The 4,572-nt window shown below is 49.1% G+C and overlaps 1 non-coding gene across 1 annotated transcript; it reads left to right on the top strand.

Annotated features, from left to right (window-relative positions):
- The first annotated feature begins 974 nt into the window (after positions 1 to 974).
- LOC127756094 (small nucleolar RNA R71) lies at positions 975 to 1,081 on the top strand. Its single transcript, XR_008013136.1, has one exon. It is a non-coding gene; the product is annotated as a small nucleolar RNA R71 (small nucleolar RNA).
- Positions 1,082 to 4,572: the final 3,491 nt, after the last annotated feature.

Genomic DNA, 4,572 nt, shown 5'->3' with positions numbered 1-4,572 from the left:
GATTCAAGGGAAAAAATTAAGGGAATTGAAGAGGGAGTAATGGGGTTTCCATTCCCCTAATTTAATTTGAATGTAGGCATTGGATTGAGGCGGATTTGGGGGAGGAAGGAGCTAGGTTTGCACGGGAGAGAGAGAGGAAGGAGGCAGGGCGGGAGGAGGAGGACGACCCAGGTAGTGGGGGGCCCACGCAGGCTCGCGGTCAGCGTGTGTGCAACGCGCGTGAGGGCGCGGGAGGGGAGCGGTTCAGGCAGAGGTGGGCATGGCTTGGGCCGGGCGGCCGGCCCAGGAGGAGAGGAGGGAGAGGCGGCCCGGGAGAGAAAGGGAGGAGGATGGTGTCGGGCCAAGGGGAGGGGAGGCCCAAGAGAAGGAGAAGGAGAGAAAGAGAGGGAGGAAGGTAGGACTTCCACCGCGGGCCGAGGGAGAGATAGGAAGACTTTGGGCCAGACTTGGCCCAAAGGGAAAAGGAGGATTAACTTTTAGTTTTTCTTTTTAATAAACTCTGATAATGGTTTTTGTTGCTTAATAATTATTTCTGGTGCTCTGAAAATTCATGTAAAATTTGAGGGCTCATTTTAGACCAAGGGGAATTTAACAAAAATTCTCCGGGCCACATTTGAATTTTTCTTGTACGCATTTTATTGTTTGCCAATTTATTTTTGAATTTTAATTAATTCTATTATTCCTTTTAGAAAATGATTTTTATTTCGGTATGAATTTATCAGGACGTGACACGCTTCATGAGGAGGTCCAGCTTGGCAGCAAGCATTTCCGTCTCCTTGATGGTGTGCATGCCTCGCTTACGGGTTCAAAGTCGTTCCTCGCTCCAACCCATATTGGAGACCATCTTCTCTATTAAGTCGATAGCTCCTTGAACCGTCTTTGAGAAGAAGGCTCCTCCAACTGTCGTGTCTAGGTGGTCATGGGACGTGGGAGTGAGTCCATTATAGAAGTTCTGCAAGATAAGCCAGTCGTCCATCCCATGATGAGGATAGGCGGCCACATATTCTTGAAGTTGTTCCCACGCCTCAGGAATGGATTCATCCCTCGTCTGCTAGAAACACGAAATCCTTCCGCGAAGGGCGTTGGTTTTTGCCCATCGGGAAAAACTTCGATAGGAATGCCGAAGAACATCTATCCCAGGTGTTGATCGTAGCACGGTTAGCATAGAACCACTGCTTCGCTTTCCCAAGAAGGGAAAACGGAAATAGCCACAACCTGACGGCGTCTGGACTGACACCCTTAATGGTGTACGTGCTGCAGATCTCCAGGAACGTTGCAAGTGAGTGTTGGCATCCTCATTAGACTTGCCGCAAAACGGGCTAGCCTGCACGGTCTAGGTGCTGCAGATCTCTAGGAACTGTTGCAAGTGAGTGTTGGCATTGTCATTAGACTTGCCGCAAAACGGACTAGTCTGCGCCATCGTGATGAGGCTGAACTTCAGATCGAAATCCACGTCTCCTAGGTTGATCTATGGCCCAATGGCCACATTCTCAGCAGAGGGAGCAGTGAATTCACGGAGTGTCTTGTCAGCAATAGTCTTGAAAGTCGGTGGCTCTGGTATGGTTGGTTTCTTTGTTGGGATTGTTTTCTGCGTAGCGACGACTCGCGGCTTGATGCTCTGGCAGAAAGCTTCTGGATTTTCTTTAAAGTTTTCCGGCAAGTTGAATCCAGTCATGCACTACCCTGTTTCCACAACAAAAGTGAAAACGACCAAGGTTAGCCTGCAAAGGACAGTGATTATAGAGAGGTAAATATAAAGTATTAGTTTTGGTAATCTCTATTATAAATCTTACCCGGCAACAGCACCAGAAATGCTTATTGGTATTTCTTAACGAAATTACTAGAAATATAATTCCCAACAATGGCGCAGAAATACTCCTGGTATTTAATTGTTACAAAGTTCATACGCAAGTGCACGGATATACCATTGTAGCATTTCACCCAAGAGTATTCCAAGGGTATCGTATTTATTTAATCCCGTGGGAAGATCATAGTAAATAGAACCGTAGTAATAATTTATATGTTACTTGTAATAATCATAGTCTAAGCAGGGGTTAAGATAATCAAAGGGTAGAGTGACACACAAGCAGGGAGCAACTCATTCTCATACTAAAATATCCAAGCTAAGTGGAAAGAAAATAGAAAGATAATCTATCACTATACTTCTAGTATACATAGTATATATACATTCTAGTTATATGATTTACTAGTTAATACCCTCTATCCGATGCCCTCCTGGTACTTCGAGAAGCCACCCCCTGACAGTCGAGTTCCTTACGACAGCCTGTCATGACCATACAACCGGGGCTAAATACGGTGGAGTACACTCCCCAGGAAATTAACTTAGGACTATATACACGCTGTAACGCCCCGATTTTCGGTCGGGATTAAAAATCATTAAATAATGCATTTTCTAGAAATTAACTAAAAGTTAAAGCAATTTAATCAAGTGAAATTATGGAGCAAATTAAAGTTTTCTTTAAAAATCATTGGCCGGGAATATTTTGTAATATTCTTTGTGCCCTAATGTACTCTCTGAAATTTTCCGCGAATTTTCGGAGCTCGAGAAATAATTTTAAAGTCACAAAGTTCATTTAATCGATTAAATAAAAAGAAAAGCAAAGTAATCTCCCCTTCCTCCCTTGGGCCCGGCCTAATTCACTTCCCCTCACTGCAGCCTTCTCCTCCTTCCTTTTTCTCGGCCTAGCCCGCCGCTCGGCCCGCTCCTCTCCTTCTTCCCCCCCACTTTCCCCCAAAAATCGACACCGGTTAACCCCCACTCCACCCCCACGTCGGCGCCTTCCGTTGCCGGCCGATACCGCCTCACCTGGCCTCGATTCCACCCTCTTGCACCCATAAAAAGCATCCCCCGACCATCCTCTCTTGTTCCCCTCCTCGCCCGGCATTCCCCCACACTCTCCCGCGCTCCCCACGCCAAGCCGAGCCGCCGCCGCTCGCCGGAGCTCTCCAGCAGTGCGCCGCCGCCGCTCCTGCTGTCGCCGCGTCGTGAAACCACCACCACTGGCTTCGCCACCTCGCGCTGCACCCTGGCATCCACTCCGTTCTCCCTTTCCACCCCGCAGCACCATTTCTACCGTCGACCCGAGCTTTATCACCACCTACCGCCTCCAGCCGCCTCTAGCCGCCATCCCTAACCACCTCAAGCTGTGCCACCGCCTCTGTTAGATCCACCACCGCGAGGGCAAGCTCGGCCGCCCATCCCTTTTTCCCCTCCACCACCAGAACCACCTCCCTGCCATACCACCCTACCGGCCGCCTTTTTCCGCCTCCGGTCGCCGTTCGCCTTCACCCTGGCTGCTGCCGCGATGCACGCCCGCATGCCGGCTTCGCCTCGTCCCGCTCTTCCCCGTCCGCCGCCCGGTCGCTGCCTTCCGCCACCGGGAGCCTCTCTTCATTGCCGACCTGTGGAGTGCCGTCGCCGTGCCCCTCGGTGAGCTCCGCCACCTCCCTCTCCCTCACTGCCTCCGTTTCCTCTCGCCGCTTCCCGTGCTGTCGACCCCCGTTTTTATAACAGGAATCATTCGTGTAAACAGTACCATTTCCCTGGATCAAGTAGTCTGGTACACACGAGTTCATAGCTGAAATACCGAAAGCTCATACTCGAGAGTCTAGTGCTAATTATTACATCATAAGCCCGCAGGCATTGTCTTAAATCATCGGACCGAGCAGTCCGGAATACATCCAAAAGCAGAAATAGATGATGCAGCGGAATTCAGGCAGCGGCATGCCATTGCCACAGGCAACGACCGTACTAGGACCTACTGAGCGCCATCGTCTTCGTCTCCCTCCTGGTAGTAGGCATAGGGATTCTCCGAAGCTTCATCTCCCGCTTCTGATTAATTTTATATTTGCAAGGGTGAGTACCAACCGTACTCAGCAGGCCACCACAGCAACAATGCATATGAAAGGAGTATTTCAAGGAATGGCTATGGTTCCTTTGCACAAAGCAAGTTTTGTAATTCTTTTCACAAGCCTAAGACCTAGCATAGACTGATCAAATTTTAGTATCAGTGTTCATATTAAACAATGACGATTCTGTCCAGCATCCATTGTGATCCCAAGGATAGCTTCCCGCCATTGAGTCGTCATGGTTTTCTGAGGACGTCCACCTTCCCGCCTCTCAGGAAGTGGCTCCATCAGTATAGAAATCATCATGCAATATCCCATCCCACACAAGTTAAGAATTTAGAGTCTAGCCAAGTGTAATACATGTCCCGGTGCACAATAACCGTGAGCACGGCTATTTGAATAGATTTGGTTTACTCACACTGCAGTGGATGTACATTTTACCCGCAATCCGTGACTGCCCAACACATGAGCCTCGTCCCAACACATGAGACGCGTCACGGCAAAGCTTTTCGATAACCTCGCATTGGCAGTACCCGCTCCATGAACTTTACATCCTCATACACTCTAGGCGTACACGGTTTCTAGCAGTGAGAGGAGTTTTGGCGCACCCGGGAAGGGAAGACTCACACATGCATTAAGTTATAATTATGTTTAGATTCTCACATGGCAGTCCTACCGATGGCGACACCACTGTAGACATCC

This window comes from Oryza glaberrima, chromosome 11 (assembly GCF_000147395.1).
Source record: "Oryza glaberrima chromosome 11, OglaRS2, whole genome shotgun sequence".
NCBI classification, from domain to species: domain Eukaryota; kingdom Viridiplantae; phylum Streptophyta; class Magnoliopsida; order Poales; family Poaceae; genus Oryza; species Oryza glaberrima.
The sequence above is the reverse complement of the archived record's forward strand: the minus strand, read 5'-3'. Positions and strand labels throughout refer to the sequence as shown.